Source organism: Sus scrofa, chromosome 9 (assembly GCF_054392235.1).
Source record: "Sus scrofa isolate SSC_HxYL_T2T_F1_AM1 chromosome 9, Sscrofa_HxYL_maternal_Yorkshire_Landrace_v2.0, whole genome shotgun sequence".
Lineage (NCBI taxonomy): Eukaryota > Metazoa > Chordata > Mammalia > Artiodactyla > Suidae > Sus > Sus scrofa.
This window is the reverse complement of record NC_139391.1, coordinates 51,055,178-51,068,651: the sequence shown is the minus strand read 5'-3', so window position 1 is coordinate 51,068,651 and position 13,474 is coordinate 51,055,178. Positions and strand designations below refer to the sequence as shown.

Sequence of the window (13,474 nt, the reverse complement as noted above, 5' to 3'; positions counted from 1 at the left end):
CATCTGGTGCCAGGCTGAATATACAATGAGAGAAAAATCCTGGGCTTGAGAGAAAAATCAGCTATACCCGACTTTGAAAAACTACTGCCAGTCCTCAATATGGACATCAATTCATCATAATCAAATTGCACGAACTATTCTCACTACATAAGACTGATGTGAAAGTGACCATGGGTAGCACGCAACTCCACTACGCTCTAATGACAAAAACTACCTGTATGACTTTCTCTCAGTTCAGACATACAGCCCATTGCACACATCATCAAATATGGGCACAAAATGGGAGTGTTGTTTGCTGCTCTAGTTGTTACCTAATTCAATGGATGACCACTTCAACAACCATTCCCTCTGGCTGGGTTCAACAAGCATTTCCTGCTTAGCCTCGGCCCACAGGCACTGGAGCCAGGAGCCACGGACCTGAATGTGTCTGCAAAGATTAAAGGTGGGTTATGTGTCATGCAGCTGATGATAGGCAGTGACCTCATAAAATACAACACTTGAAGACACTCCTGTGTGTGTGTGTGTGTGTGTGTGTGTGTGTGTGTGTGTGTGTGTGTGTGTTGGGAAACAATACAAAGTGGAATGTACAATGGGTTGCAGTAAGTGGGGGGTCAGGAATTGAAGGGATATAGAAATCAGAACACTTTTATTTCCAGTTTTCCTCAGGTCTTAACCACAGGGCACTCTCTTCCTGTTCATTCCAAGCCTGACCCTGAGCAGTCACAGTAGCTCCCTTAGAGGAAGTTTACATCAAACCAATTCAGGATGTCGTCAGGGGACATTCTGGACCGTCACTCAGAGGACCATTTCCGTCAGGCCTAGAAAACCAAAGCTTTCTCACTGACTTAGAAACAGCTCTGTCCTGCAAGCATGCAAGCAAGGGGGAGGCCCATGGCTCCCCTGTTTGAGTCTCAGCCAGGGGACAACTTCAATAGAATCATATTTTACCCCACACCTTCTTTCATCCCATTTCAACTGATAAATAGAACCAAAATCTACACATGGCTATTCTATCCTGTGCATGGAAAACAACTGACCTGTTTTCTCTGGCATATCCCTCCCTTTTGAAAGAAGTCCATAGAGTTCTAAAGCATTTAAATGTACTGATTAAAAAATTAACTTGCCCCTCCTAGAACCTGGCAAACCTTGACGTTTACAATTTGTATGCACATGGCTTTCTGATAATTGTTGCAAAGTCATCCAAAAGAATGAAACCTAATTTTAAAGAATGAGATTTGTCTGAGATTGAAAGAGGTTTCATTTGTATTTTGAATCGTGTTAAATAAAAGATGGTCAACTGTAACCCACTCTTTGAGCCACCTTAAATACTCTAAAATATATAACAGATTGAACACACTCGATGCCACCTACAAAGCTTCCCAAAGGGTCTGCCTGTTGAGACACACATTTCTTTCAATATGGACAACAACGTGACCAGAAGAGACAGTGACTAAAAGAAGAACAAAATGAAAAATATGACAAAGATCAATTATTTTGTGTCTTTTTTGTCTTTTTGTCTATTCTATGGCTGCACCCAAGGCATATGGAGATGCCCAGGCTAGGGGTCTAATCAGAGCTGTAGCTGCCTACCTATGCCAGAGCCACAGCAATGCAGGATCCAAGCCCTGTCTGTGACCTACACCACAGCTCACGGCAACACTGAATCCTTAACCCACTGATGGATGCCAGCGATCCAACCCAAAACCTCATGGTTCCTAGTCGGATTTGTTAGCCGCTGAGCCACGATGGGAACTCTTCAATTATTTCACATAAATGAACTCGTTAAGTGAAAATCAAGCATATTAATATTGGATCAGGGGATGAGATATGAGGTGTCATTTAAAACCATAAGCCAGAAATCCCGTCGGGCGCAGCAGAAATAAATCCAGCTAGGAAACAACAGGATGCAGGTTCAATCCCTGGCCTCGCTCAGTGGGTTAAAGATCCAACATTTCAGTGAGCTCTGGTGCAGGTTGCAGATTCAACTTGGAACTGGCACTGCTGTGGCTCTGGTGTAGGCAGGCAGCTACAGCTCCAATTAGACCCGTAGCCTGGGAACCACCATATGCTGGAAGTGGGGCCCTAAAAAGACAAAAGACACAAATAAATAAATAAATAAAACCGCAAGTCAAGCATTTAGCAATGAGCATCTAAAAACAAACAAGAGAGCCAAAAATGTGCCTAGGATAAATTTCAAAATAGCTAAAGAGTGAATGGAGATGAAAAAACCAGTAAACTAGCAAATGTTATGGTAGTGATATTAGAACATGTTTCAATTGACTCTGGACATCATGTTAAAGATTTTTAAGTGGGTGGGGTCATCTCTTTGCTTATATTCTCAAAAGAAAATAACCCAAGATAGTTTTCTAAAAAAGACATTGTAAAAATGAACTTATTCACCACATATGCTTTCAAATTAACATTGCTCTCTCAAGTGCAATTTGAGGATTCTCTAGCTTAAAAAAACTCCAAATTAGACAATGTTGAAAATTAACTATGTTTTAATTTTTTAAAAATCTCTATGAGAGTAGCATACAGAAACCAACAAAACAGGAGGAATTTTTTTTTGGTTCCCAGATCCACTGGTTTTGTCATTTAACACTAACAACAGAATAATGTCAGTTTTATTCTATCCTGAGAAATCCGGTGATACCCACAATGTTTCTAAAGGCTCCAGAAAGAACAGAGTCACAGAAGCGCTATCTTCTCTCATCATTTTACGTTCTATTCATTCCTCCTAATGTGAGTTTCAGTTACCAATCACTAGTTTATCTCCTTAAGAGGTTGTCCTCTCTCTACCTAGTTCTCCACAAATTGGTCTTCCTTCCCCAAACCGCTGTTAGTATGTGATCATTTGTGTATAATAAGTGTTAATCAAAGCCTTATAAACAGTGAAAGATGATGACAATACTCTCCTGAGCACGATACAAATTCAGGAGGAAATGCACTTTCTAAATCTCACTGTTCATCCCCGAGGGACCTCTTATATACTGACTGTGTCTCTTTGCATGGTGGGCTAGGACACGCTCATGGGAAATTTCTCCTCCCACACCCTCGTCTCTGAATTACAAGACCCTGAAAACATTTCATTTCACACTATTTTTCACAGGAAGTCTGCCTTCAAAGAAAAGCTTGCTCAGATCTTCTATTCCTTAACATAAATGAAGTAGACAGAAAGTATGCTAGAAAGAGAAGTAGACCCGAAATCAGGAGGCTAAGTGTTGATTCTAAAATTTTTCAGAAAGCAGCACTATGATTTTAAGTAAATCACTAACCTCTCTGATGCTCAGTGTTTTTCCCATATAGTAAATACGTATTGAAAACCAAATACTACTTCAAATGTAGTAATGAATATGACATCTCTGAGGTGTATACGTAACAGCGTTTAAATGCATCATATTCACAGTTTGCAAGTGGGGTGTATTTGATGATAGTCTTTATGGAATCTGCTATAATTGAGAAACACAGGCATCGAAAGGAGTCATATTCCTGACAACTGCAGGGAGAAGGAGAATTGTAGAGACAGCTTATCTCATTCATGCTTCCAATGGCACGAGCGGCATTTCAGAAACCCCCCAGTGCACAAGATATTGCTTTACTGATCATTCAAATCAATGACTTTAAAAAGCCAAACGTTTCACTTTACTAATGATGTTAAAAAGCCAAATGTGTTACTTTACTAATGATTAGCAGAATCACTTCTGCTTTTCCAAGTGAAAAAAGGGAAAATTCATAAGGATAACTTAAAAATAAAACAAAGATGAGCTTACTTCTTAAAGTCTTCCTTAAAAAGACACAGGATGGAAAAAGAAAGGAAAATGGAGATTTAGAAAAAAGATGTACACTAATAAATTGGAAACGGCTGGCGAAAAGACTCAAACTTCCTTAATCAAGAGAAAAAAGAAATAAGGTAAGATGGCTGCAACTAAAAATACTATCAATAAACACATAGAATCTCCTATCCACTGACGACACCCACAGACACAGATTCTAATCAAAACCGGAATCTTCTCCTCAGGGTTTTTTGCAGAGCAAATTTAACATCTTTGTTCCGCAAACTGTAGAAAAGGGATTCATCATGGGAACCACATTGGTATAAAAGACAGAAGAGATTTTCCCCTTATCCATAGACCCAGAAGATGATGGTTGGAGATACATAATTGCCGCCGATCCAAAGAACAGAGAAATTGCAATTATGTGGGAACTACAGGTGCTGAAGGATTTAAACCTGCTCTCCATGGAGCTGATGTGAAGGATGTTGGACAGGATGAGCCCATAAGAGACAAAGATGGTGAGACTGGACACAATTATATTGATGCCTCCCAGAATGAAAACTATCATTTCATTGATGTAGGTACTTGTGAAGAAGAGCTGGAGCAGAGGGAGGATGTCACAGAAGTAGTGGTGGATGGTATTTGCGTCACAGAAGGTCAGTCTCAGCATGCATCCAGTGTGAGCCATGGCACCAGAAAGTGCCATCAAGTAGCAAGCAAGCATAAGGCTGGAACACACTTTAGGGGACATGGCAATGTTATACAACAGGGGGTTACAGATGGCCACATAGCGATCATACGCCATTGCAGTCAGCACATACGCTTCAGAAATACCGAAAAAACAGAAAAAGAAGAGCTGAGTCATGCACCCCAGGTAGGAGATAATCTTCTTCTCTGATAAGAAATGTGTGAGCATTTCTGGTGTAAACACTGAAGAATAGCAGAGATCTATGAAGGACAAGTTGAAGAGGAAAAAGTACATGGGGGTGTGCAGGTGTGAATTCAGCCCAATTACTGTGATCAAGCCAAAATTTCCCAGCACAGTGACCATATACATTACTAGGAACAGCAAGAACAAAGGAAGTTGGAGAGCTGGATGGTCCGTTAAGCCCACCAGAATGAAGTCAGTCACAAATGAACCATTTCCAGGAGCCATTCTTCTCTAAGAGGATCTGGGGACACAGGAGGAAAGGGTTACATTAGAGATCAACTCAGCTCTCCTCACAACAGCTCCCCCTACAAGAGGGTGTATATACTGGGCATGGCTGAGACTATCCCAGCCAGGACCCACAGCATCTGCCCCTATCATTATCATGATTGGGAATGCCAAGGACTTTCCCTTTCTCAAGTCTTGATAAGCTCAAGAAAACAAAGAGCATCACAGACTTAGCCCACAGAGGGAAGGCAGTGCTGCAATATGCAAACAAGGCTGCTGGGCAAAACTAAGGGATGAGAGAGAGGGACAAAGAGGATTAAGATGGTGGGATAGAAGGCCTGGAGCTCAACTTCTCTCACAAAAACAACAAAATTCACAACTAAAGGCTGAGCAATCTCCGCCCAAATGGACCAGAAACCTTACAAAAGATGCCCTACTCCAGAAGAAAATGAGGAGGCCACAACAAGAGGTAGGAGGGGCGATTGTCTGATATAAGCAACCCTATATCTCCCAGGTAGGAAGCTCCACAGACTGAAAACTAACTGGTTCACAGAGCCTCACCTACATGAGTGAGATTTCTGAGCCCCACATCAAGCCCTCACATGCAGAGACCTGGCACTGGGACAAAGAGCCCCTGGAGTATCTGGCATTGAAGGCCAGTGGGGCTTGTGCGCAGGAGCGCCACAGGACTGGGGGAAATGGAGACCCCATTCTTAAAAGGCGCACATGGATATTCACATGCACTGGGTCCCAGGGCAGAGCAAGATCTCCATAGGAACCTGGGTCAAACCTGATTGCAGTTCTTGGAGGTCATCCTGGGGAAACAGGAGTGAAGGTGGCTTGTTGTGAGGGAAGGACATTGACAGCAAAGCTCTCAGGAATATTCAGCAGCTGGCCTGTCTCTGGAGGTGGCCATTTTCGGAAAATCTGGCCCCACTATCAGTCAGTGCTGAGAAGCCCCAGGGCAAAAAACATTCCAGGTGGGCTCACAGCCCCGCTCCTCAGCAAACAGGCTACCTAAAGACCCCTCAGCCATCAGCTGCCTCTCATCCCATCCAGAGACTAAGCCCCACCCACCAGGACGATTAGAATCAGCTCCACCTACCAGGGGGCAGGCATCAGCCCCCCCCCCATCAGGAAGCCTAGAGCAAGCCCCCACACTGACTTCAGCCACAGGGGGGCACATAACAGAAGTAAGAGGGGCTACAACTCTACTATCTGTAAAAAGGTCACCACACCAAAAACCTATAAAAATGAAAAGACAGAGAACTATAACTCAGATGAGGGGGAAAGGAAAAACCCCAGAAAATCAGCTAAGCCATGAGGAGACGCTCAGCATCCCAGAAAGAGACTTTAGATTGTTGATGATAAAGATGATGCAAGACATTAGAAATACACTGGAGGCAAAGATGGGTAACGTACAGAAAACACTGACCAAAAAGACACAACACATAAACCATAAACAAGAAGAGATGCAAAATACAATAACTGAAATAAAAAATGCACTAGAAGCAGTTAACAGCAGAATACAGGAGGCAGAAGAACGAATAAGCGAGGTGGAGGACAGATTAGTGGAAATTACAGATGCAGAACAGAAAAAAAGAAAAAAGATTGAAAACAAATGAAGAGAGTCTCAGAGAACTCTGGGACAACATTAAATGCACCAACACCCATATTATAGGGGTGCCAGAAGGAGAAGAGAGAGAAGGGGACAGAAAAAATATTCCAAGAGATAATAGCCGAAAACTTCCCTCACATGGGAAAGGAACCACTCGCTCAAATCCAGGAAGCACAAGGAGTACCATATAAAATAAACCCAAGGAGGAATACACCGAGACACATATTAATCAAACTAACCAAAATTAAAGACAAGGAGAAAATCTTGAAAGCAGCTAGGGAAGAGAAACAAATAACATACAACGGAACCCCAATGAGGTTATCAGCAGATGTTTCAGCAGAAACTCTGCAGGCCAGAAGGGAGTGGCACGATATATTTAACATGATGAAAGGAAAAAACCTCTAAGCAAGATTAGTCCACCCAGCAAGGCTCTCATTCAGATTTGAAAGAGAAATCAAAACCTTCACAGAAAAGCAAAAGTCAGAGATTTCAGCAACACTAAACCAGCCTTACAACAAATACTAAAGGAACTTCTCTAGGCAGAAAAGAAAAGGCCACAACAGGGAACAAAAATTCCACAAATGACAAGGCTCACCAGTAAAGGCATGAAGTCATCCAGGCACAATTGTACCACCAAAATCCGAAATCAAGAGAAGACGTGGGTACAAATGCAGAACACTGAAGATGAACTTGCAATTAAGAGACCAACAACTTCAACCACTCTCATGTGCATATAGACTCTTACATCAAAACTTCAGAATAACTGCAAACCAAACATCTACAAGTGATATTCAAACAAGGAATCTCTGGAGAAGAAATATATCTCATAGTAAATAAGTGCATAATCCACCATGAAGGGGGTCATTTGACATCATTCTTGGAAGGCTGAAGTCTTCTTACATCTGCTTCTGATTTCCTCTCCGTCAAAGAATTTATGATAATTATAATTGAACACTGACACTGTACAATTAAATAATACAGTTTTACAGTTGTATTATTAATAACCATTTCTCTCCATGGTACAATGTAAGGTCTATAATGTCTTCTTTATCACATCACCTAGAATGCTGTAATGCCTATGTTGAAGAATCAATAAGATGTAACAAATTGTGAGGACATATTTATATAGTCACACTATTTTTTTAACCAATTTATGCACTTTATATTTTACTTATTTTCAGAGGGTGTATTAAGTTGTCATTCTTACCAGTTAAGTTATTCTTTTTATTATGCTATATAAAACATTCAATAGTATATAAGGCTTTCTTCGTTATAAATTTTAGTTGCATAATATACACAATTTTAATATCATGTGAATTTTTAAAGAAAAATTGAAACATAATAGATAATACTAAATAGTAAAGATGAAAGCCATACAAAATGGGATAAAGTATAGAATAAATTTCCTATTTGTCTCAGCATAGTTTTCATTCCACTTCGCCAGAGGGAGTCACATAATCTGTTTCTTAAGATCCATGATATATTAATCTGTGTGAATGTAACTGCGTTTAAATATATGTACTTTATTATGTAAAAAAGTAAAAATAAACAAAAAAAACTGGTAAGAAAAAAAAGAGAGAGAGGGACAGACCAACAGAAACCCGTTCTTCACTCCCTTAAGCCCTCTCCTCACCAGGAAAACTGTAGGCAGAGACCCCAGCTGCCTGGGGCTGGCCTCTAATGCAGATTACACCTGCTGGGGTGAGAATCAAAAGGATTCTCTCTTTTTAGAAACCATCTGAACAAAAACTCAGAGGAATTACATTACTCCCTCATGTGGGAGACTGAGAGTCTGCCCACAGATAGAACCTACTGACTGAGATATTGCACTTGCTAAGCCTCCTCATCTCAGAATACCCTCTGATCTTCCTGGAACACATTCTCCCAACAGTGGCACTTGACCCTCAGGATGACACAAAATGGGAAAGAAACTGGCAGATCTCACATCCCTGGTCTTCCATCTCAAAACCAGAAGGATGGTAATATCAACAGTATTCAGAAACTCACTGACCTTAAGTCAGCAACGTTTGAGCCCTCTTACCCTTGCTGTTTGCCCTGTGGTCCTGAAAAGGCAGTTCCAGCTTCAGGGGCAGTGGTTCCTTTATTCTAAGAGGATGCAACCCACGCTTCATTTCAGCTATGCCCTGGAATCTTTCTGAACTACACATATTACTGTCAGATTAGGACTTTGAGACTTCTCAAGCAGCAAGGAAAAGTAAATCGCATTGTCACCAGCTTTACCACTTGATAAGACACAGAAAACTGGAGTTCCTGTCGTGGCGCAGTGGTTAACGAATCCGACTAAGAACCATGAGGTTGTGGGTTCAATCCCTGGTCACGCTCAGTGGGTGAAGGATCTGGTGTTGCCTGAACTGTGGTGTAAGTTGCAGATGCAGCTTGGATCCCAAGTTGCTGTGGCTCTGGTGTAGGCTGGCGGCTACAGCTCAGATTTGACCCCTAGCCTGGGAACCACCATATGCCATGGGATCGGCCCTACAAAAGACAAAAAAAAAAAAAAAAAAAGACACATAAGACTGAATGTGCATTTAAGGACCAAGCACAATTGAATAAATACAGGGTAGAAGCTTGCTTAGCCCCTCCCCCAAGCACTAGAGTCTACATGTATAAGAGAGGTAAGGGGATTATATTTACACCATGAACCACCTTCTCTCTTTAGTTCCTTAGGGACTCAATCTTGTAATCCAGCTTACAGGTGACCCCAGGGACTGCACATTCCCAAGGTAGAGGAAAAAATTAATGCCCATCTTCCTATTATCTCATCTCGTAAGGAAATCTTGTGCTTAGGTTCCTTCTCAGTGTCTTCCCATATCCTAAATGGAAATTTTCCGGAGTCTGTCTATTGGCTTCTTAAATGCATAACGTTAAGATGTGCCAAGACTCTACTAACTCAGTTTTTGTCCCTCATCCGCTATGTCAGAAAAATAATAAAGGAGGTCCTCTCAGGGCACAGCAGAAATGAATCCAAGTAGGAACCATGAGGTTGTGGGTTCGATCCCTGGCCTCGAGAGTGGGTTAAGGACCCAGTGTTGCCGTGAGCTGTGGTGTAGGTCTCAGACATGGCTCGGATCTGGCTTTGCTGTGGTTGTGGTGTAGGCCGGCAGCTGTAGCGCCGAATAGTCCCCTAGCCTGGGAACGTCCATATGCCATGGAGGCCGCACCAAAAATACAAAAGAGGAAAAAAAATTTTTTTTAATACAAAGAAAAATAGCTTAACTTTCTATCCCTTTTACAGTTATTACATTGAAACACCTATTGGAAATTTCTAGATGACAGTCCAGTTGCATCCTAAATGTCATATTTCCTTAAGTGAGGTCATCGGGTCCTTCTCATTACAGAAAAGAGGGGGGCTGTAGAGTTGGACTGTATGGCTTTGAATCCTAACCCCATGCTCACTAACAGGGGCATGGTCCTTGAACTCTCCATGCCTCAGATTCATAATTTCTAAAAGAGTGATGAGAACAATAGCATCTCTTTCACTGGGTTGCCCTTATGAGTAAATGAAAAACAGTACACAAAACTGTTAGAACAGGACTTGGCACATGGTACACAGTCAGTCAATGTCAGTTGTCAGCATGATTTATCTTCTCAAAGTTTCCAAGAGGTCTCCCATCATAAAACTTGAGACATTTCCGCTTTAATTCCTAGGATCCTTTATAAACTGTTAAGTTCTATAAAGACAAACATCTCTTACTACGTCCTTTGTGGTGCTGTGCATACTACACAGCACAGAGGAGGCACGCCATACGTAATTCTGTCAACTCGACTGTTCTCTGTTGAAAACCTTCAGAATGGTTTTCACATCTCTCATGTACTAAGCGTTAGTCTGCAGCCACACTGACCTCCATCCTTTGCCCTCAGGCACCATACAATCTCAGGTCCTTTTTAGGTGTTAACTGAAATACACTGCAGAGGTATAATGACTCTGCAATTTTTTTTAATTTACTTATTTATTTTGCTTTTTAAGGCGACACCCGTGGCATAGGGAGGTTCCCAGGCCAGGAGTCGAATCGCAGCCGCAGCTGCTATGGCTTATACCACAGCTACAGCAACAGAGGATGCAAGCCACGTCTGCCACCACTGCACAGCCCACAACCACACTGGATCCTCAACCCACTCAGCGAGGCCAGGGATCGAACCCGCAACCTCAAGGGTCCCAGTCGCTTTTGTTTCTGCTGTGCCACAACGGGAACTCTGACTCCGCAATTTTTAATTTTTTATTTCTTTAAATTTTTTGGCCTTGCCTACGGCATCTGGAAGTTTCTCGGCCCTCATTGCCTCTCCTTTCTAAAGGCAACAGTTTGCATCTACTAACCCCAAACTCAGTCTATCCCGTTCCCTCTTCATAAGGTACTTAAAGGTCAAAGCGCTATGATATACATACCATGTTATCCATCGAAAGCTAACATACATCACCTATATTCCAGTTGAAAAATGCCTGAAGAAGGTCTTTTAGGAGAGACTTCATGGAGAAAGTGAGAGAAAATACACTTATGTAGTAGGGAATGAGACTTAGCTCCCCTTTCCTAGAGCACTAAGTTAAATATGTAAGGTTGTACATCGACTACAAATATACATGATGCGCTTGTTCATTGACTTTCCTCCACCCACAGGCACTGGTGGAAATTCTTCACTGGATACGGTAAAAGGATTCTCTCTGCCTTGGACTGGTCTGGAATATGTTGAACCTATTTCTCAATTGTGCTGATTTGCACCGTGGGAGCTGATCTGTCTAGGAGGGCTGATTCCATACATTTGGATTGTTATTTTCAATCTTGGCTTATGGATTAGTTTGATGTTTAGTTTAAGTAAAATGTCATCATTGTTTTGTAACATTAATTGATTGTGAAACTGAGCAAAAATACACGTGTACGCCTAGAAGACCCACACGTCGGAGTTCCCATGTGGCTCAGTGGTTAGGGAATCCGACTAGGAACCATGAGGTTGTGGGTTTGATCCCTGGCCTCGCTCAGTGGGTTAAGCATCCGGCTGTGGTGCAGGTCACAGATGTAGTTCGGATTCCATGTTGCTAGAGCTCTGCTGTAGGCCGGGGGCTACAGCTCATATTCGACCCCTAGCCTAGGAACCTCCATATGCCGAGAGTGCAGCCCTAAAAAGACCAAAAAAAAAAAAAAAAAAAAAAAGCGAAAACACATGCTTCCAAAATTTATTATCAAATGGAAAGGTAAGAATCACCAGGAGGATAGATAAATAGATAACTACCAGCACACCAGAGCCCTGTCTACACCCCACTTAATGCTACCTTCATCCAGTCTGCCATTCTCCATTTTGACACTACTTCGATCCCTCTCTGGCTTTTCCTTCTTGGCTTTATCACCAAAGTAGGGCCTCAATGTCATGTGATCAGCACAGAGAGGATGTGCAAAGGGCACACCACAGCCCTGGAATTATGTCCATCATGTCTAGAACTCAGTCACCTGCTACGTCTCACTGCGAGAATGTCTGTCTGGGAAATGAATGTTATGCAAGAAGAGGGGAACAGCAAGCAGAATGCGCTAATCACACCAGTGCTTGTCAATATCACTGACCTGAAGGTTCAAAAAGGTCTTGAAAGGAAGAACTTACTGCTGACTCTGGCGCTGAGCAAGCGCCTGTGAGTAACAATGTCTGTTGGAGACCACCCTAATATTCTAAATTAAGCAATACCTATCAATGAAATGTGAAGGATACGCTACAGATATTTTCCTTAATTTCTAATGTTTGCACCTATTTTTCTATCCAGAAGCATTTCATGCACTAAAACCACTGTCCATGTTTCACTGGTACATTCAGTATAAGGTTTTTAAACCTGCTATTGAGACTCTGAATACCCAAGTCCTGGTCTCTGCTCTACCACTTATAAACTGTAATTTAGTTCTCCTTTTCTTTTTAATATTTGTAAACGCAAAGCTGAGCAGAGTGACTTTACTTTCTCCTGTTTGATATTAAGTTGACTGTGTTCCTTCCTTTACCACCTCGTTGTTCCCTTCCCTTTCCTAAAGCAATAGTGCACAACTTTGGTTATTTTTGCTTCAAAAATTTGAAGGAAAAAGTTCATGAATACTTTTTTTTTGCAAGACCCCTGTTCATCCCTGTGTTCAAATGTAAATGTTCCCTTATGCGTTTGAAATAAAATTCCTTTTGTATAAATAAAAATTTAAAAAACCCTGTAATTTAGAAAAAGCCATGAACTTCTCTGAGCTTTAGTTCCATTATCTGTGGAATGGTAACCAGGATCCCCTTCCTTAATCTCCTCAAGTTCTCTCCTGAGGAACACATAGCCTGGCAGAGGCGATAGGACTGGGAAAAAGGCAACACCACCTCTAAGAGCCATCAGAACACCCTGTACATTCTCTACATTAATGTCTGACATGGGTCTATTACATTTTATGTCACAGAGAGACTTAGAGGGCTCAGGTGATTCCACCTGCTTCCCACTCACCCAGGAAGAGGGGAATCACTGCCTCAGAATGGAAAGCTGACCAATGCTGAGTGAACCTTTAATGGGTAAAGGTGCATGTTTTGGACAACAAACCAGCATGTAAAGCAACTACTTCATCTGGTGCCAGGCTGAATATACAGTGAAATGTCCCTGGGCTTGAGAGAAAAATCAGCTGTACCAGACTTGGGAAAAACACTGTCTGTCCTCAATATGGATTTCAATTCATCATAATCAAACTGCAGTAATAATTTGAGTACATAAGACTGACGTGAAAGTGTCCATGGGTAGCATGCAACTCCACTATGCCCTAATGACAAAAACTACCTTTGTGAAATTTTCTCAGTTGTGACATACAGCCCACTGCACACATCATCAAATATGGGCACAAAATGGGAGTGTTGTTTGCTGCTCTAGTTGTTACCTAATTCAATGGATGACCACTTCAACAACCATTCCCTCTTGCTGGA

The 13,474-nt window shown here is 41.8% G+C and overlaps 1 pseudogene; it reads right to left on the bottom strand.

The window, feature by feature from the left end:
* Positions 1 to 3,994: 3,994 nt before the first annotated feature.
* Positions 3,995 to 4,986, bottom strand: LOC106504912 (olfactory receptor 8B3-like; annotated as a pseudogene).
* Between the last annotated feature and the right edge of the window lie 8,488 nt (positions 4,987 to 13,474).